Here is a 21,880-nt window from a genome sequence, read left to right on the forward strand (position 1 = left end):
ATGCTGCTTCTTTTGGAACGATCCTTGTGAACACCTCAGTTCCAGTGATGGGTCAGTGACTTCGTTTACCCCATGCGCCGCTCCTCCTTTCATGTCATCTCAGGTGGCTTTTTTGTAAGACAAGAGGAAGTTATCTAGTGGATTCATCCACCTCAGAACTTAATTTGGATCTTTATTGCAATCTGCAAAAGAAGCCTTAAATAAAAGCAAAACAGGTGGTTGCACAGACCACATAGGGTTTATTTGTACTTAAAGCCCTAGAGGTCTTGCTTAATATGAACGGACGCCACTGCCCAGCCTCTGGGTAACCACCAGGATTTTTCAGTATAAATGCAAAAATATTCTCCCAGAATAGTCCTTCCTTTATGGATCTGCAAGGTTGTTCATCTAACATTGTTTATCAGCAGCATTTCCACAGGGCGTCTGCATCAACATTCCTACGCCACTAGCCTGCCCAGTGAAGCATAGTATATTCTCCACTTTATATTCAAGGCAGCTGAGTGATTCTACTTACTTTGAGTGGCACACTGCCACCCATACATTACAAAGAGAGCAAAACTCCAAGGAATCATTGAAGCTAACCATACATTACATGCATGATGGGCTTACCAGATGTCATTTCTTACATTGTTATGGTTTCATAAACTACACTGACATTGTCATTATGCTCAAAAATTTGATCCCACTCTGCTATTCTTAAAATGGATGTTTCTGAAGGTTGTTGCATTAACAAATAGAAGTTTGCAGGAAGGCAGATTTGCAAGAGGAGTTTGTGAATGACTGGGTTATAACATTTGCCGGAAAATGGCATGACAATCGATTCATTGCTATAGACAGTAACAAAAAAGGCAATGCAAATTCAAAGGTTAGAGGATCCATAAAGCTTTAAAAACAGATTTATTGCAGTAGGTAGACTTATTTTGCTCCGAAACTGAAATTGTAGCTGTCTTCCATGTATTTATGAGACAATTAATCAGTCATAATAAGTAGGTTAAAAACTAAATCTCTCTTATTAAGATGYACGTTCATCTTGGTGCTTTCTTCATTATGGCTTGTTTGTCTTTTCAGATACATGAAGAGGGATGAGCCCACTCCAGCCAAGCTTATAGCCAGGAGCACTCAAAAGTTGGGGAAAGGAAAAAAGAAACAACAAAAGGGATATGCTTAACACACACTGGGAAATGCTGTGCTCATTTCCACACAGCGTGGAAGGAAGCAGTTTATGGAGATGAAGACAGAAGCGCGGGGGCTTTGTCGGACAAGGCAGACAAGAGCATGAAGGGGAAGCTGCAGACATGGTTGTTTTGGAGGCTGGTAGGTGACACCAAGAACGGTGGCAGAGTGGAGGTCCTTTTCACCAAAACCAGCAAATTTGAAGTAGGAAGGTAGAGAGTCTTTGCGAAGCGGCACAGATGGTGCTATACATGATACTAAGAGGTACCGCAGATAACTGCAACTGGAAACTCAGCCCTGCTCCAGGTCCAGTTATATATCACAGAAAAGTCTGTGACCCCCCATGACCTTAATGGAAACGTCAGCTATTCAGCATCTCTAAAGTAAGATCAGACACTTGCAGCCAAAGGCCAAACTCAGAACGGGGGCCAGTCTCTCGACAGGCCTGTCGTGATAAACTGCACTGATTTCCGTAGGCTGTTCCCCACTTACACAACCAGGGAATTTGGCCTTGTGTCTTTCTAGGAGGACAACTACTAAGTATTCGGCTTTTTTTTTTTTTTTTCTTTCCTTGACTGGCTTCATCGCTCCCTTGTCTCACAGTGAACACACAGAGGACTGCGACAAGAAAAGCAGAGACAATAAAGGACCCCAACGGCATACATTATTAACAAAGTCTGCATTCTTTAGTGTCCTTGCTGCTAAAATTAACACAGCCCGAATGGCACCCTGCCAAACCGAGCAAAGCGTGTGTCATAAACAATACAGGTGGGTGCAATGTAGAACCATTTGTCTGTTCCTGTAAATGTCCCATCACGTCCTTCTCCGCTTAATAATGCCCTAGCTAACTAAACTGAGTGATAGTTTTCACAGGCTAATAATGACTCATTTGTCACTAAGGCTGACTTTCACTTGCAATAGCATCGTAAATTTTCTGTGCTATACGGCATGCCTAAAAAGCGAACGCTTTTTTTTCCTCTTCTTTTATCCATTGTATCTTGTAAGCCTTTTCTGTGGGTGTCCAAAAAAAGATTTTGAAAAACCCACCTCAGGAGGAGAGCAGAAGCAATTTCCATTGACTAAGCAAGAAGCACAGGATAAGCCCAGTAACCTTTTCTGGAACTACCTGGAAATTTCCAGAAATGCAGATTTGAGCCCATTTATGGAATTTGAAATAGCAGAAGGCTGAGGTGCCAAAACAGGGCTTTCATCCTATTCTTTTGCTCTTTTTCACCTTACCTTGCTCCTGAGGTTCCCTGGGGCCTGYGTATGTGTACTGTTGACTCGTGGCCTTCACCTCTCTGAGCTTGATCAACCCCATAATAAACCACATAATATTTCCTTTTTCCCATATGGGTCTCTAAGCAGAGATCACCTCTTGTTACTCTTCCAGGACTTGTCACAGGAGAACCTTGCTCTGCCTGCAAGTCTCAAGACGCTGTCCTAGAGGACACATTTCTTCTCACCAGACCAGTCCCTAGACAGAAAGGGCAAAACACGGCTGGGGCTACGTCTCGCTGGGAGGACCCAGGAGCACTTTCAGGCTCAAGTGCAAGGCCCTGCTGAGTCCTGCCTCCACAGGGGAGCAATAGCATGCCCCAGCATCCTCCTTCCCTCAACACCCCAGTTTAAATGCAAAGAAAAACTGGGTGACCGGGCCACCTGGCAGCCAGGTCTTCTCTGAGCAGGTCCCCATGCTGGGTGATGCACAGAGCGGGACCGTTAAGTGCAATTTGGCTTGTGTCTGTTGATTTCTGACAGTGGCCCATCTGGCCACTGGAGGTTTCATGAAACCCGTACACTGATATAATTAATTCCATACTTGCATGCACACCAAAGTTCAGAGGAGCGATCTATAAGTCATATCATGAAGAACTGAACGAGATACACTGACACCCATAAAGAAAAGAGAAAATATTATCAGAAAATGACATGCAGGGACGAGTCTTCCTATCTCTTCCCAGATGTCTATCCCACGTCCAGGTCAAGTTCATAGGTGCTCATATTCTGCTGCGTGCAGACTGCCAGCTGGCTGTTAAAGGTGCTATTGACGGAGACTCTGCCTTTAGCGATGCTTCCTTGGTCAGACCTACTCACACAAAGGAAAGTGACTGAAAGACAATTGTTTCAAACTAACGTGCTCCTCACAGCAGACCCTTAAAACTGCATAGTGAGCATTATCATAGTAGCAGAGGTCCAGCACAGTGCTTCCTCCGCACACGCATTCATTGCAGCCCTGTTCAGAAGTGCACAGAGCTACACACGCGATGAAACACCCGTCAAGTGGACGGATGTATCAAGATGCGGTACGGAAGGCATGTGTACCGCTCAGCGTGCCGCCTACAAAACTCGTGTTTCAGGCACCTGCATGAAAGGACAAGGTGTTAAACACAATCTGCTAGCCGGGTCTGTCACTTCATTCCCAGCCATTGAACTCCGTCTGTTCTCATCAGAGCAGATGAAAAGCAGAGAGGGATGCTGAAGATCAGACCTGGACAAGTGGGGAGGAGTTGTTCCCAGGAGCGTCTTCAGAAGAGTTAGGGAGTCATTTCCAACCCAACGCGAAACTGCGCGTTACTGAAGCTCCCAGGGCCTGAGTTACTGCACTCGTTTCGGGCTCGGTGAACCATGCTTCATCCACCTACACCCTTTAGCTCTGGGAGAGTTTAGGACTCCCAGGACAGGCAAAGGACAGCCAAGGAAAACTGTATATTCTAATCGAGGAAGTTAAAGGATTCTGCCAAGGTTTCAGAGGCAAAGAAATGGTCCTTGGTTTTTGCTGGCAGACAGGGCATTCTCGAATGGAGGACTTGAGCTGTCAGGCAGTAAAAATCAGAATTCCCATTAAATTAGCGGGAATGGCTCTGATTTATATTAACTAAGAATATGGTTTAAAGATTTTACCATACCATTGCATCTCCTGCATTACATGTCTTATACCACTGAATAACAAACAGTGAACATCTGAACTCCATTTAGGTACATGATTTCTGAATTATCTTAAGGTAACAGAATATTCCGCAAGTGTATGCAGGCATTTATTTATATTAAACCAGAGCATTATGGAATTTAAAAAAGGTGAAAATTACACATGATGGCATTCTTTTAWATGGCAACACACCTTGATTGTTTCCAAAATAAGCCTCATGGTGGCAAAGGACTTAGCAATTTTTAAGCAACAGAAGCTAGAGCAGCTGCAAACAGGTAAAGCTTCCCTGAAATCTGGGATGTCCCTAAATTCATTCCAGCAGAGGATCTAGACTAAAGTTATGAAAGACTGGAGAATACTCATTATGTTTTATTGTGCTGTATGTTTTATTCCCTAACATCCACACTTCTTTCTTTCAAAAAAATTGTTTTCATGTAATTCTTAAATCCTGAACAGATTTAATGGCAAAGAGGCTATGCAATGCATGGGAACGTGTTGTAGGTTTATTCTGTAATCTCATGGAAGGGAGGACATTTCCTGGCGTCACAACTTTATTCCAAGATACTATACAAATTATCTTAAGATAATTAATCACTGACCAGGGTGAAATGGCTATTGCAGTTTATAAAGCTCCATATTGTGTTTTCAGACCACTACCAGCTTGCAAAGGATTTCAGTCCTTGTAAAACTTTGGACTCATAGGACTACATCCATCTCCTGCGTTTCTCAAGTGATTTCAGCAAAATCAGACTGAATTTGACGTTGCCCCATCTTGTCTTCTAAATATTCTTCCTTGGGAGTTAGGAAGACCCCGGTTTTATCCTCCTGTCATGAGAATGCTCCTGCCCCGTCTTGTCCAGTAATTGCTGAAAATAATTTTCTAACAGTTGCCCTCTTTGCTCTTGATCTCTTCGTCTGATCATTGCATTAGTCATTTTCTTTTTCTGTAACGTGAATGTCCAGTTCAATTCCACTCTTATGCAGCTGATACCTAACTTAATTTCTTATTCCATACCATATTGCCTTCCTGAGCTCTCGATGAACTTCTGCGGCCTTATGTTCATTGATAATTTAATATCTCTAATTTTTGTAGAATTCTTCCCTTTTGTGCTGTAAAAGTGATGTGACGCTCACTTTCAGCTTGAATGCTTTTCATACATGATTTGCACTTGTTCTGAACTAGGTGCTTTGTGTCTTGCATCAAAAGCTAAATATATGCAACCTTGGATGAGATTAATCATGACGGAAGAAAGATTTGTCAGACCAGCTAGTAGAGCCTTTGCAGCATTGCTCTGCTCAGAATTTGCCTGAGTTGGATTTCCAAGAAAGTTTTGAATTCAGCTGAATTCAATTTATTACTTGGAGTCTAAGGGTGTCCGAAAATCTGGTATTTACAGGTATCAGATGATGGCGATTTCTTGGCTTGGAAACTTGGTAGACTACCAGCGGGAACACAGAAAAAGAGACATTTCAGTACTTCAGAAAAAACATTACTCCACAKTGTGGTGAAATAATTACCTGCCCTATACGCTTTGAAGGAAATGAACCCTGCTAATGCCGTTATTGAATTCTGCATGGAAAGAGAAAAGAAGAAGATAGCAATCACCTTACATCAATTCAGATGGTTGAATGGGAACATCCACTGACAGCCAGCACATGCGGATGGGATTTCTTATGTGCATAGGCCTTAATTCCTCTGAATGGAGCACAAATAACAATGTGTACCTAAAGTCAATCATGTCCAGCCTCGCACTTCTGCTGGTGGGTGGGTTGCTCTTTTCTCCTTTGGACAGAGCCCCTTCTTACCTATAGTGTTTATCAGTCCATGCTAGTCAGAATACTTTTTCTACCATTATCTGAAAAACTTGGGGTCAACTTTGGCTTATAGCAAAAAAACCCAATCATTTGGTTTTACAGAGTCACCATGGACTCAAGTTAGCATTCATTGAGTTCATCTAAGGCACAGACTGGGGGAAGAATAAGTAACAGCCCTCAGATTCTGGAGACCCAATAACATAATATTCCAAGGGTTTCTTAGTCTATGACATAGAAAGGTAACATATATGCGAGCATGTATGAGGGGTGCTTGCACCACAAGCATTCAAGAGCTTTTGCATTTACTCTGTTTTTGACGACCCTTGAAGACATGTTTCTAGTTGCTCATAATATATATGCAATTTTGTTTAGGAACACTTGAACCTTGCACACAGCGACAGTCTAATCTCTTGCTGTTTGTGGTGTACTTTTAATAAATGCTGGACAAAACTACAGCTGAATTTTATTATTGAAGAAGACCGGGCAGAACAATTTAACATGAGATATTCAGTAAATAAAGCCTTAGCAAGCAGTGAAATGGATTGAAGAGCCGAGTGAAGGTTGATTTCCACATCAGAATGCTAAGCAATGAACAATGATAAGGCAGATTTTAATTTAGTAATGAACAGAAGTTATCAATAACCTACTGGTTTTACACCAGCGATAACAATATAATTAGATTTGAAATCAAAAGATGGAGATGAAAAAACTCAATTAGTAAGATAAAAAATGTAAATGGTGGAAAGTGCAGCTTACTGGATTAAAGGAAGTATGAAAGGTTAATTGGGAGCAAGAACTGAAGGAAAACTATTAGCAAGAATCTGGAAATGTTCAAAACAGCGCTGGGAAAATGACATACTAAAGCTGGGAACTCCACACCTAGGAACGATAAAGAAATTGCATACAGATAGCCCCTCTCCTCACAGACTAAGCAAAAAAGATATTCTGTAGTAAAAATATATATATCTATGTATAATAAAAGGAGGGCAGCGGGCACGGGAGGCACCGGCGCATCGCTCCCGGCAGGGGCAGGAGTCACAGCACCAAAATCCGGAGAGGAGGGAAGATAAGCCCGGCTGCATCCCGCGCCGAGCCGATGAGTAAACGCTCATCGCAGGGAAGACGTCGTTGCTTCTTGCCTCTCCAACATGACAAGCTTTTCCTCTTTGGGAAGAGACAAGAATTGCTTGAAGCAGCCAAGGTGTCCAGTGTCAAAAAGGCAGCTGCTCTTATTTCGCTGCACTTTACCGAACTTGGGGAAATACCGTGGAGCTATTCTACATACACTTGAGATTTGTGACCTTATTCGCTAGCAAATTGTTTTTAAATGCCACTCTTTAGAACTGTTCTCTTTGATGAAACTGGAGAACAAAAGCTGGGGAAGGTTTTTTGCTAGTATAAATTCTTTGTCTTTTCTTACTGTATTTCCTTTCCCCTTTTGTTAAAACATAGATGACTGAAGGAAGGGGGCAGATGGAAGGAACAGAAGATTTGAAGTTTTGAATCCATTTTCTTGCGAAAATTTGAAAAGAAACACTGTCACCTCCTTCCTCAAAGCTACCCAAACAAACATTCTTTTTTGAAGGCAGTGAATCAAAATCTTCCACCAAAATACTAAAAATTATCATTATGATTTTCCAGCCTCCGTAAAACTCCTTTCATGTAATGTGGAAAAAATCAAGACATAGTTGAACTGAAGCTTCTGATTCTCAGCTGATGAGAAATGCAAAGCATTAACTAAGTCAAATCAGACTTTTCAGGCAGAGAAATCACTCTTACCGTGGTTTCCATTTGGCACAGAAAGAAGCCTTTCTGTCTAACTGGAAGCAGACATAATGAATGCAAAGATTACAATAAAATAAATTTTTGTCATGACCATGAAGCTCAAAATAGAGGTATGGTTTGAATTGTGGAGAGTAACCTTAGCTACATAGGCCAAAATTACTTTTTCAGATATTTCTCATATTGTGATGTATTTTCTAAACTTAAAAACTTTAGACTTTACAGAATTATACCCAATGTTCACATAACACATTATTTTGTTTCTGACAACAAGAATTTATAATAGATGCCTCAAAGGAGGGTTGGAGCCTAAAATAAACAGATGAGGGATAATCTGCTCTGCAAATGAGGTTTTACCTTATAGCTAGGGATTGCTTTGAGTTGCGAAGAAAATCATCAGCAACCTCATCCTTTCCACAGCATTTTTGTTATGACTAATTGCACCCACTCTGGATATTCTTAATATTCATACTAGCCACTAATTCTAGGTGTTGCCATGTTCTTAATTTCATTGATTTGCTGAGGTCGTGAGTTCCACGGGGAAATCACTGTTTTGCATATGAAAGCATTTTTCTTTTGCAATTTTTTGAATGTCTTTATGCTCTACTGTTGAGATGGGGAAAGCAGCATTCCCCAAGCTACCTTCTTCAGGCCATTTGTTATCTACTAAATGCTGATATTCCCACTCCATTTGTCTCCTTTTCTAGGTAATCAATGCTCACCTTTTCAGCCTCTGCTCACCAAATCGGTTCTTTTCAAGCCAGAATCTTTTTCATCTCCTTTCCTCTAATTCCTGCAGGTCTTGCATTTTCCTTTGCGATGAAGCACATCATGCACATTCCTGGTGAAGTCTCACCAAGTCTGCTCAAGTCTTAGATATTTTGTCTTGCTCACCATGTGACCATTACACATTTTAACATATCTGCTCTATGGACCACAGATAAGCATTGAGCAGAGTTTCCTATTATACCTCAGTGGAGCTTATGTTATTTTTTTTAACTTTTCAAGTAATATATAGATATACGACAATTTTTAAGTGCTTTCCAGATGAATGGAATATGATTTCCCTGATTCTTATATAATCTGTGTCGAATGAAGGAATTGGAGTCATTTTCTAAAAGAATTACCTATATTTTTACACTTTTATTTTATAGGTCTTCAATGTATTCTTTCAGCATACAGAAGTTACAGTGATTCTGGAAAAGTGGGGACTAATGTTTGGAAATAAATGAACCTCATTCAGACATAACAGCTAGGTTAAACATTCTCAATACCTTTTCTCATTTCGCATTACAAAGCCTTTGAAAAGTCCTAGTTGTCACCTTCTGAAATCTTACCAAGATGCTGCGAGGAGCAGCTTTCTGTAGGCCCATCGCTTGCATCAGTAACGCTATGAAAAGTCTTGTCTCAGAACATTCCAGAGATGCCAGAGCTTAACTCTGCTGCTCTTTTGCACCAGTGCCCAGATTCCCCTTAGCAGGCCATGATGAAACTGGAAATTAAAATTAAGAAAGGAGAGTGATCCTTTTTTTTTTTTTTTTTTTAATAAAAATAAAAGAGTGCACGCATGTCTCTAGGGCTGCAGCAGTTATTAGCATGCCCTTGAAGCTTCTCCCGGGGAGCAGGAGGGAGCAAACTCGGAGCTCGAAACAGGCGAAAGCACAGAATGAAATCAGAAAGACCATTTCTAAAGAAAAAGGGGAGGGCAAGAATAGCACAGAATTTTGGAGACAAGAGAGTGTTTTTTACCTGCAGGGATATAAACATTGAAAACCTGTCACTACTCATGTATCTACATGCTTAACTCCAGCAGCTGCCCTTCTCTGGGACCATGACTCTGCTGCAGAAGATGCTGATCAAAGAAAGAATTTTCTGGGTTATCGCAACGTTTGCTGCTCCCACGGGAACTGTGCAGGACGACGGTGTGGAAGCATCTTTCTGCGGGTTGGARAGCGGTGTAAAACACTGGCTAAGGGGAGCTGTTCCTTACGGATGCCCCAGGTCCAGCAGGGGAGCAGCAGAGTCCACCAGCCCAAGGGACCTTGATCGCACCCTCTTTGCAGGCCTACAGCAGGAAAGCAAAAACCACCCCTCGCCAGCCCTCGTTGCTAACGAGTGAGAAAATGGCTTTCATAAGGACCAGGGGAGCACAGCCAAGGAAGTCCATGCCCCCAGCAGGAGAAGAGATGCCACCAAATGGTAAAAACACCACCAGGCTCCAAAGACGAGCCATGCACCCAGAAAAGGTGGCAGCTGCAGCAACTGAAACAGAGGCATTTTTATCAAATAGGGGAGACGTACAAGGAACCAAAAGCTACCAACTGGCCTGATTTTACTCTTGACCCACTGGCCCCTGTCCCAGCTCCTCTGCAAGCACAGATCCACCCATCCTTAGGCAAGCAGCCTTTGCCCAAGGTGGCAGTAGCTGTTGTATGGCAGATGTGACCCCTCCAGGGAGAGCTTACTGCTCATTTCCCTGCCTGACAGCTACCAGGGATGCCTCGCTTGAAATGATTTCTATCTTGGATCACACCGAGGCAAATGCAAACTTAGGCTTAGTTAGGAAAACCTGTCTTGCATCTTCTGCAGACTTTGTAAACACATTTAAAGAAGAAAAATTATAAATGATGCCATTACATATTAATAAACTAAGCCTCAATAGATTAAAAACCCAGTGTGTGATGCAACAAGCAAATTTTTCATTATTTAGTTGGACCTGTTGGCTGTTTACATTTAATTTGTCCTTTYACTAGTAGATAGTAATTAACCCAAGCAGCCTTGCCAACCAAATAGTGAGGACTTTGTACTGGAGCAGAGCAAATTAAACTTTGATGTGATGATGATGACTGCCAGCTACTTAAAGGTGAATCATAAAGACTTTAAAAATCCTGTTTGCAGGATTCGTGAATGTGAATAGAAGCCTTTGGCTTTAAACGGTAATTAGCACTGTAGTTAAACAAAATTTGAAATTAAAATGAGGACCTCCACATTTTCGTGCAAGTTGATCTTCCCTTTCCCAGCCAAGAAGACTATTTTTTCCATTATAAACCTACTGGAGTTTGATATAACTGCTCAGTTCCAACCCTGTGTCTTCATTGCCTAGGGAGCAAATCCTTTGGTAACGTTAGTCTTTGGTCTTCCAGGGGCTGTTGCTCACTTCATCCAAGCAGCACTCCATGGTGCACGTTGATTCCTTACTTTCGGCTAATATGCCCTGCAGAACCAGGTCTAATCCAGTGAATTTGCAAAGGCAATCTAAGAGCCATCTCTCCTCTGCACTGCCAGTCACCTATGGGATGTGGCCTAAACCTAACAAGGTTTAGACTTTAGAAGTAAAAAAAACGTATCGCACAGAAATGACATTTTGCCTGAAAGCTCCCTGGACTCCAGCCTATGCTGCAATCCCTTTGGATGCCCTCAAAGAAGGCATTACCAATGCAGACACACTGAGGCTTCTGCTGCAGCGGACTAGTCCATCAGTATTCACAAGGTATGACACCACAAATAACAAGTTTACACTTTATGTTGCACCCGTTTTGACTCTTCTGAGAGCAGCGTCGTAATAAGGCCCATATGTTACTTCTGGGCGGGTTGTTGCTCAGTTTCCATGTGGGGCTTGTAGGGCCTTGAGATTTCTGGATGGGTTCCTAAGCTCCTTCTCCTGCTGTCTGGCCTAGTTTAGTCAAGCAGGTAATCCAAATAGACATTATTCCTAACAAGGTTACATATAAAGTGACAGTTCACACACTCTGGGAGTCTATAAACACTGCTGCCTCTGCTATGCAATAAATACATACTTCATAGTTTAATGAATGATAGCTGAATATGCTACAGTAGACAGCCCAGTCAGCAGGGAGACGGATTTCTTAATCTCCAGCTCATTGTAATTTCCTTTGGGCCTTGCAGTCTTTAATATTATCTGAGATAATAGCGTTTGAGAAAATTTTTAGTATTCCTCCTGTTACTCCATTAGTACGAGGACTATGTTGCTTTTTCTTGTTCACCACTTGCCTCCAAGACCACTACACGCTGAATATAGTTTAGAATTAATATTATGCTTATACCTTGAAACTTGCACTGAGATTGTGCCAGAACACGTACAAACAGTTGTTCTTTCTTCTAAAGCATTTATCAGGTGAAGACCCAGTCCTGCAAACGCTTCTGCGCATGCTGAGCTGTGTTTGGGGTGTGGAGACAAAGCCCTGGAGCTCCGGTCTGAAGCACCAAAGTGATGTCCAAAGTGGAGTTTTGTACCCAAGGGGAACWCATTAATCAAAGCAGCTGCCACAGCCCAGAAAAGAAAGAAAAAAAGAGAACCGGGGCCACTATTAAAAAGAAGTCAGCTTTAGGAAGAGCAGTTTACAAAGGTTTAAGGGGCAGACAAAAAGGCAGATGAAYGCAATGCTGGCCTCATCTCTTCCTCTTGGGCTGGACCTTTCCACAGCAATGGGCAAGTAAGGTCAGGTTGGGCCACAGGCCTTTGAAATCCATTTGCAGGGTCAGCTCTGCTGAAGTGACCCTTGATTTCAAAGTCCAAATCGAGAGAGTTTCAGAGTTAGGGCCAAAAAGGACAGCAAAAAAGGTAAAGAAAAGGCACRTGATCCTCCATTCAAAAACCAGCTGTTTGCCAATACCATCCGAGCAGAGCGAGGCATTGGTAAGCACTCAGGAACTTCCAAATCCTGCTAAAATCCGCAAGTCCCCTTCAGAGCATGTCTATGGCTGTCTGACCCAGCTTTGCAACCCATCCAAACCCAGATCCTGCAAAGTCAAGCAACAGCTTCAAGATACAGATGGGTTGACAGGACCTTTGCTGCGTGTTGAAGCTGCTTGCGTGACTACACTAGGTGTTTTACATGAACCCATTTGCATTTTTTTCCAGTATCCTTTGTAAAGGAGAAATCCTACAGAAATTAATCCTAAGACCTTTTCTCCTGGCTGTCCCAAAACAAACTTCCTAGGTGTGGAGCACTCTGGGGAGCTGCTTCCCAGGGACATGAGCTTTGACAGTCTGGCATCCCCAGATCTGGGGATGAAAGAGCAATGCCATGACAGAGGCAAAAGCTTGTTCTACCTCTTCTCCAAGCAAGACACTAATTGGCATGTTTGTGGTAGTGGTCTTCATTACCCAGGTGCTTGGGTCTCGCCTGGGTTCAGTCTGTGTCCACTCATGTGCTGGCAGCCTCATTCAGAGGGGGCAGCAGGCCTTTAAGCATTAAAATCCTATTAATTAAGATTTTCCAGTTATAGTCAAGACAACACCTTTTTGGTAGAAACCAGACAGCAGCTAGGTTTCAGAGGTTATCCAGCAGCCAGTGAACACTTCAGTCTATTGCTCAGATCACATGGCTTCCAGCTAGTGATCCAGAAGTTAGAAAATAAAAGCCTCTCCCATTATCAGCTCCCCTGATCTAACATCCTCCTTTTCCTTCGTGTTGCTCTACCTTTGGTATCTCCTCTAAGTTTAATATTTAGTGTTCATTATTGTAGCCTAGTGATATCCTCGATTTTCTTTTATTTTCGCATTAATGATCTTTGGAACAGGCTTTTGGGAGATAAAATACCAATTTAAATATATTCTTTTTGTCTACAGCTTCCAGATACAAAAGATTCTTTGCTGTTTCAGTGACTTTTCACCCCCCCGCCTTGAATCAACTTATGGACCTTTTGGCCCAAGAGCTTATGACCACTCTAGCTCTTGTTTTTAAATACAAACTTTCTTATAGGTAGAGATAATTCAAAATGTCTATCCAACATCTGTGAGATAAAATTACTTGCAAACAAACAATAAGTGAGAATTTAATTTACCCCAGTATATTTGAGACCTGTGATTATYTCCCAAACACATAACTTCCGTGCCATTTTCAGTGTTGCTTTTGCTTGGAACAGAAGTGTTGCACTTTTAATTGCCAGTTGTTCCATTTTTGTCTTCATATTTTATTCTGTGTGTAATAATTTAATTAACAAATTAATTTAGATATACAACAAAGCTCTAACCCCTTCTTTCAGTAATTAAGGCACCCTATCAAAAGTGATTTGGGATTTTATTTCCTAGTTTTGATCTTATTTTCACTTTTATTTAAATAGTTTGACTCACTGATATAATAACCACTTTTATCACAGCTTCTTTGAGTAGGGAATGAACAGTATTTTCCTGTTTTGACAGTAAGTATTAGTTTATCTAATTGTTTTTCATTAATTTATTTGAAAATAGAACATGAACATAAAATAAGAAATAAAAATATTTTATTAACTATCTATTCTAATAGGAACAGCATTACTATTCATTGCAAAATTCATAAAATTACTTATCCTAATTCCTCACTCATCCCCTATGCAAATGCCTGGGAAATAAATGAGGTAATTAAAGCAGGCTATAATGGAATAAGGGCATCGAGGCTCACTTTGAATGAGGGAAAGTTTCACACAGTTCAGTAAAGCCATGTGTTTCAAATCATGGTTGAGGTCTTACCTGCTCCCTTAGAGCATCCCTGGCACCTATCCAGAAGGCATTTGCAGCACACAGACAACGTGGCCATCAGGAGCACATCGTTTACACCTGGAATGGCTAAAAACCTCTGCTGAACAACACTGAGCGCCTCCCAAAGCATCCTCTGGGCCCCTGGGGCTGCCTGTCTCAAGCAAAAGAGATCTGAGCCCAAAGAAAATAACAGACCGTTTGGCAACTGGTCTCACAGCCCAAAGTAAAGACAAGGCTTGCAGCACTGGGAAAACTCAAGCCATGAGAGAGGGAAGGAGATCTAATGGCAGCAGCCTCTCCAGGTTTGCTCTGTAATTTTCTGGAGGTGGCCAGATTTGAGGGAGGAGAAGCATGGCAGCCATGGACCACTCCAGCTGAGGACTCCTGGGAAAGACCCAGAGAGAAGCAGAAGATCAGCTGGTCTCTGCATCCAGAAATCCCTATAGATAACACCTCACTAGCAGCCCCCACCTCTTCATACCAAGTTTAGAGAGAACTACATTAAACTTTCAGACTGACTGCAACATTTCCGGGGGGTTTAGCTAAATTGCCTACCAACAGGAGCTACCCTCCTTGAGAAGGAGCAGCAGCCACCTCTACAARCCTGCAAAATGAAGTCCCCGATCCACATAACGGGCTTTTTAGCCGTCCGAGCCCCGCCTTTTGTGGGTTTTGACCAATAGCTGATGAGAGGATGGTTTCAACACAAATTACTAATTACCCCCTTGTGAAACCAGCTTCTTGGCTTCTGCTTGTGACTAATGATACAGCAAATGAATGTTTAAAACCCAGAATAAAACCCTTGGAGAACAATTTAAGAAATAGTGCAAGCAGCCCATAACTAGGACAAGCAAAAATTTAAAACTTAGGTTTAAAGCATAGAAATTTTCCAGTAAAATCAAGAAGMAACTCTCAAAATCTTAGCTACACTGTGCCTGGGTGGAGGAGGACCAACCAAACGTTATATGCTCTGCAAACAGCTCCTGCTGCTGCTGAGCCTCGAGTGAAGCTCCATGATGTGGCGGACATGAGTTTGAGTGGAACCTGGTTCTTCTCCCAGGATCTGCTTAGGAAACACTGTTCCTCCCTGAGCCTTATTTGCCCATATATTAAATAGAGACAGTAGCACAGACTTGTCTTGGTGAAAGAATTTATGGGTGAAAAGTCTTCTATAAGGACAAAATGTTACTAATAGCTAGGCACAGAAATTTCACAGTAATATTCAACTCATTTTTTGAGCAATATCAGTATTCAAGAACCAAGTTTTATTCGATTAACAATTTTATGGTCTCAGTTGTGGTTTGTTTGAACTCCACAGGCAGTAAGTGGGAACATGACTGGATAACAGTTCTCAGGAAATCTGAATGCTTTCGTTATAATTTTTGTAATGTCAGCCTCTTCTAGGAGGTCCTGCTCCACACCTCCCTTCTGGAGACACTTCTGCCTCATCCTGTGTCATTGTGGTGAGATGCCATTTCCATCACCATGGAGGTGCTTGGCACTTTGGGCTCAAAAAGCCTTTACATGCCTGATTCAGGTCCAGCCATTGCGATGTACTTGCAGCTGTGGTCCAGTTTTCTCCTGCTGGAATTGTCACTACAGGGAGTCCTCATGTCGCTGTTTTTTCCGCCTATTTTGCAGTCGTGCTTGGAGACCCAAAACAGCTCAGCAGTGAGGATGGGGTGGTAGTTGCTTCGCCCTGGGTTGCCTACAGCTGGGTCCTAAGAAAAGTGAGATTGGGAATCTAGATTTCCATCCAGAGAGGAGGAGGGATGGCCGATGGATCCCGTTTCCATGGTGTTTTGCCCATACATGCAGTGTCGTGGTGCTGCAGGTCTGCCCCAACACGATAGCGTGCCAGAGGTGTCCACTGCCCAGGCAACAGCTCTGTCTTTTGCCCACTTTTGCACTGGTGAAATAGAAATGGCAACAGGCCAGATCCTTCTGCTTGCTTGGGTAGGATTCACTTCACCCCATGTTAGACATCTATAGTGTAGACACTTCCATCCGAGCTTGTCCGTCTCAATACTCTCTTTAGTCAGTGGAGAGAAAACGCATTTAAGGTGCTCTTCTATTTTCAGTGTCTACATTSGGGTGAGAAGCATTTTGATGGGATTCCTCATTTCTTGCCATTAATTATAAGGGAAACCTAGGTGGCAGGATATGAGAGATATTTGAAGTGATACATGCATATTTTTAGGCATCTACAACTGATCAAATGAATCCCACATCTTGGGGCTGATAGTGGTACTTCAGCAACATAATTGCTTTGAAAATTGTCCTTGATACGAATACGCTTTAATAAAATATCAGGATAACTTTAGAGGCACAGACCTCTCTGAAAAGCCAACATGAAGAAACTAGCTTGTAACTAGCCATAACCCATAACTCTTCGGTAAAACTCACCTAGCTGTGTACAACATTCAAGTAAGCTAAGAACTAATTTCTTTCCAGCTTATAGATCACTACAAAGAAAAGGCAACAGATTCTGGAAATTAGTAAAGCAGACATTAAAGCAACCGTAGGATATTCAGTTGTGAAGGCAATCCAAAGGAAGGAGTGACCTTCATTTAGCTGCTGCCTGGGCACTGCATCTGGGAAATGCAGCCTAGGGAGAGAGGAGGACTTCCAGGATCTGTTCGTAAGATCACTCAGGCCCTGAAAAGGGAATCTGTCATAGGAAAGAGGAAGGAGTGGGTTGCATGATAAAATATTCAAAATGCCAGAGATAATTGAATAGTTAATATGCTCATTTATTCAAGTTCCTTAAGCCTCAAAATAGCATTTTTCAAGTGTTTTAATTTTTTCCTCATCAGTGCCACGTAGGCTCCTTCTGAGCTCGAATACCTGCTCAAGTGAGGCAGTTCGTGACAAACGAGCAGGCTCGTGAGCTCTGGGCACGCAGCACTGCCGGCCGTGGCCGCGGCTGCTGCTTGCGGCGAGGGGCAGGGTCCAAAGGGCTCRCTGTGCACAGCTTTTCCACCTGAAAGTCTTCTACCCGTTATGCGAGTAGATCTCCCAAACTTTATTTCACTTTTATCTGTATGTATAAAACCCCAACGTGCGCATGGAGATAAAGTGGCCATGGCTTGGKACAGCACTTCCATGCGCTGCAGCAAATTAAGCGTGTACCTACTGGGCTTCTCCTTACTGAAGAGCATATTTCCTTAATCTCATATGTGTATTTACTGGAAATATAAAGCACGGATGGAATACATTCAGCCCTTTGTCAGAGGGAACGGCTCTCTTAAGCTATTTGATGCAGAAGTCTCTTGTTTTACTTAAATTTTTCCACTGAACTGGAGAAAATTGCCGATCTGCAAGAGGTGCAGGTTGCGGCTCTCGTTACTTCAGCTTTGTGGAGGAGACTGGAAAAGTGCATCCATGCCCTTGTGTTAGGTCCATGCGTGCACCTCGTGCCCCAATACGCCCGTGTCCCCATTTCACCACCGCCTGCTTTCCCCTGGATGAGGACCTGCATTATACCCATAGCCTGAGAGCTTGCGATGGTCAGTGCTTTCCTATCTGCAGTCAAGTGTCTTGTTTTGAACAGTCAAAAAATCAGGGAAAACTTCTTAATTCTTACCGAAAATACCAGGTGCTCACGCATCATGTACCTCCCCCCCCCCCAAAAAAAACCTGACAAGATTGATATAAAGCTGATGAGATTTAACAAAATATAAGTACGTGTTGCTTTTTATCTGTCTCCTCGTCCTGAACGCATGAAACTGGGTCTCCGTCTGCAGACTTTCCTCTGCCTGAAAGCGGATGCTCAAGCAATAAGGTGACTCCGAGATGAAAAACAACCCTCTGCTTTTCGGGAGGCTCCCCGCAGCTCGCGAGCCGCAGCGGCGCGGCAGGGCTTAGTTCCGACGCAGCATCCGCGGGAAGGTTAATAGAATTTGCGGATGTAGCAGCGAGGCAGCCGAGAGCCGCGAGATTCACCTGGCACAAATTCAAATAGGATTTAAGGGCTTATACCAGACAGAGCTGATGAATGATCGTGGTCTGGGCCCTTCGTACGGGGATGAATTTCAATTCCAAAGCCAAAAGCCTCGGAAGTTAAGTTTCAGCTGACTACAAATCTGAGGAATATTAATGTCTTCAGGCGCTCTGGTTCAAAGGGAAAGAGACGTTCGCTATCCAGGTTCTGCAAGAGATTTCCTTCCGCCCTGATGGCACACAGATATGCAGAGGGCCATAAAGGGGGATTAACGTGCTTGAGCAGAAGGCATGCCCGGAGCCTACTGGCAGATTCGGCTTTGCTGCCTCTCCAGCTTTCTCTTTCGCTGGTCGCTGAGAGTCTCTAACGACCGCTTAATGCCCTGGCCAGGAGGTGAAGAGCGTTGCCTCCGCATGCAGCGGTACCCTCCCGGGCTTTGCATTCCTGGACTATTTCAGTGCAGGAGAATTTTGCTCTGTGCAAATATTTACTTGTCTGTTCTTCTACCTGGCAGGTGAAAATTAAACTAGCAGCCTGGGTGCACGCTGGGGGACTCCAGGGTCTCGCGCTGCGAAACAAGTGGCTGGCGTAAAGACATTTTACCCATCAAGCCCACGAAGGACAGRTTAAGTGGCTGAAGCACAAGGCTCCGGGAAGTCCAGAGGATGAAGAAAGCAGTGCTGTAAGGAGCTGTCGGAGGCAGGCTGTGCTGCAAGGCCAAAATTTTGCACACACCCCCAGGAAAAGCAGAGTAATCACTGCACACCTGCACCCAGGTGGGCCCCTTCCAGCCGCGCCGGCGGGCGTCAGCAGACACCCCACCGGTTCTGGCCAGAGAGCCCTTCGAACGCGTGCTCACCAGATAAACAGGAACAATTTGAACAGCGAAATTCAGATCTGGCAGGGATGGAGTTTTTCTAATCTCTAGCCATTTGGGTATGAAGAGGGAAAATGATCGCGCAGAAAATCGTACAGATAATCAAAATAGTTACTCCTAGAAATGACAAACTGAGCTGCAGTCTCACGTCCAGGATCCATTTTCACGTTTTGCATGGCTGAAGCTCTTTGCTCAATTCAGCCTGAATTGGCAAAGAGCTTTGGCCGCTCCATGACTGCGTTCTTTTCAAGAGATTAAATGATAAATGTGGAAGAAAAAGCGTCCAGCTGCAGCTAGGAGATGTTCCAGACCTGAGCACAGAGCTGCTCCGTGACTCCTGGGTGGCATCAGCCTCACCTCGACGAGCATTTGTTTGCAAACCACCGCTTGCAGGCAGGGTCTGGTGGCTTATGGATATAAAAACTCTAAAGTTCAGCCTCTATTTTTCTTTCCATGGTTTTTCATCTAGCATAATTTTTGTTATTTAGTTCCAGGGAGCAACGAATGGACAGATTGTTAATAGCACCAACTTCCTGAAGCCTTTTGCTTGAATCATGGAAAAAATTGCCTTAAATAATATCAAACTATGGTTAGATCCCACTGCGTTTTTCGGTGCTGTTTTAAAAAAGATTACCAAACCGCCGCACAGAGGAAACTGCGCAGCCTGTGCCCTTTGGCCCCCAAAGGGGGACCTTAGCCTCAGCCTCCACTAACCTAACACCAAGSAAAAGCCATGTCCTGAACTTTCCACGGAGCAAAGATAACGGTAAGCTCTGAAGCACAATACTGGAAACAGGGCTTCAGATTTGGGGATTCTGTTGCTCCTACCTAATATGGAAATTTTCTTCCATGTCCCTGTTGCCTTTGATTTAACAGCCCTTCTTGGAAGACACATCCAGCAAACTCCGAGTACTGCGCATAGGACCGGACGAGAGAGGGGTTTTGGCATTTGTGCTGAAATTCCTGTTTTTTTCATGCCCATCGGGAAGTAACCATGCCAGTCTGCACCATTGTCAGCCCGATTCCCTTTCAACCGAGCGCTTGTTTTCTTCTCCTAGCTCCGTTTGCGATGAAAAATACGTCCCCGAGGCTGAGATTTCCAGAGACATTTGCAGCTGGGTATGCAAATCCCGCTGAATTTCACCTAACCCCGTCAGGCTTGATGGAAAAGCGCCGTCTCACACCGCCCACGCCGTGATTCTCGCAGGAACTGGCACCGCGGCTCCGGCACGCTCCGGGGACCGCCCGGCTGTGCCGCGCAGCACGCGGCACCGCCGCAGGCTGCCTCGCTGCCTTGCCACCTGCTGGGTCCACGGGCCAATTTCAGATGCTTTTTAAAAGAAGTCGATGTCTCAAGGATGACGCATTTCTGTGTATTCGTGTGGAATTTAGAGACCGGGTGGAGGGGGAAGACCCGTGTTGGCAACTGCATTGGGAGAAAGGAGGAAGAATTTAGCTGTTACGTGTTTTATCCGGCAACAAGCAGCTGGCCAAGGGGACATCTGAACTGTCTCATCAGTATCAACATTAGACATGAAGATGTTTCTTCTTGCCACTGGGGTTATCACAGGGCACATAAGATCTTGGATGGACATGGGTTTATTTTATTGGGATAATCTCATAGGAGATCAGCCTTTATGAATCCTCCTGCTCACAGCTGCTGCTGATGACAATAATTACTGTTATTGTTATTAGTGATTGTGGTCCCATTTTGCTATTATTCCTGTAAGAATAGTCAACAAAAAGACAGCTTTTGTCCTATGTTGCTTAATGTACAACACAAGAAAGCAAGGGGATTCTAATAAATGGTAGGAAAAGTGAAAGGCAAGTCATTAACAGTATTAATAGGTTGGGAATAGGCATAAGTATCCTCCAAAGCTTGTGCYGATATACTGCAGTGCTTCCTTTTGACTTTGGTGGTATTTTTTTCAGAGTCTGTATCCCTGGGTGGATCCAGGCACACTTCTGAGTACTCTGAATAATAACAGCTAATAATAGCCAGATAGAAAAGCTATGAAAAAGGGGCCAAGCACTTCATTGTATGCGCTCCTCATCAGGTATTATTCGAATATTCCATTGATAATGCAAGAAAAGAGTTTCAGCTATACCAGAAATGAAAAAGCTCTGGATGTGAAAAGGATAAGCATAATACCAAACGCTTACGGTGTGTCGGATCATTGTACCACACACCACAGTAACACCTGGAAACCGGCTCTGAAATGCGGCTTTCTGTAAGACTACAGAAAGCAGCGATGCCACCTCTGACACCGAAGGAGGTGCCTAGACTCCCTCCTGCCTTGGCCTTGCTAAGACCTCCATTAGCATTTGCTTTCCCAGTTGGTGAAGGGAAATAATAACGGTGGCAGGACTCGGAACTTAGAAATAGGCACTTCTGGAGGCTTAACCAGGCATCTCCTGCAAGCAATGTTTCACGTGGCTGTGGCTGTGCTGACGTTCACTCAGCAGAAGGGGAGGAGGCAGCTGGCCGGGATGCTCTGAGGTCACCTGGCCATCCTCAGCGGTGGCCATGCTGCAGTGGCCAGCAGGCAACCATCGGACATCATAGTCTCAAGAAGTAGATGGTTACTTCACCTTCCATGAGACTAACAACCAGGACCGTACAACGCAGGGGTTTACTGCCTATTAGTGCTCCCATCTCATTCTAAAACACGGACAAAAGACTGGACATTTCCTCAGACCCCGTGATTTTGTACAGATCGCAGGAAGTCACCCTCCAGATAGCCGTGCTTCCAGGAACGGTGGGGTGTAGCTTAACACATGCTGGCGAGCCAATCTGTTGCATTGGATATCTTTGGAGAAGGACAGAAATAACGATACGGTTGTCCTGTGAAGAGAGCTGGAGAGGAAATGTCAGCCAAT

The sequence above is a fragment of the Apteryx rowi genome, unplaced genomic scaffold, assembly GCF_003343035.1.
Source record: "Apteryx rowi isolate R43461 unplaced genomic scaffold, aptRow1 scaffold_13, whole genome shotgun sequence".
In the NCBI taxonomy this organism is placed as follows: Eukaryota; Metazoa; Chordata; class Aves; order Apterygiformes; family Apterygidae; genus Apteryx; species Apteryx rowi.